Raw genomic sequence first — 204 nt, 5'->3', positions numbered from 1 at the left:
GCCGTGACCTTGTCCTGCCTCAGCCTAAGTTGAAGTGGGGAGAGTCCAGGGTCCCGGGGCTACCAGACATTCTGACTCCAACTTCTCTTTCGGGAGGCCTGGTCCAGCTCAGCCCCGGGCCCGGGGCCTGAGCGGCCAAACTCCGACCGGACCCGGACTGGACCTTGCCTGGGCCTGACCCAGGCATCAGCCCCAGTGCATTGC

This window comes from Tachyglossus aculeatus, chromosome 17, assembly GCF_015852505.1.
Source record: "Tachyglossus aculeatus isolate mTacAcu1 chromosome 17, mTacAcu1.pri, whole genome shotgun sequence".
In the NCBI taxonomy this organism is placed as follows: domain Eukaryota; kingdom Metazoa; phylum Chordata; class Mammalia; order Monotremata; family Tachyglossidae; genus Tachyglossus; species Tachyglossus aculeatus.
Note: the sequence above shows the minus strand (reverse complement) of the source record.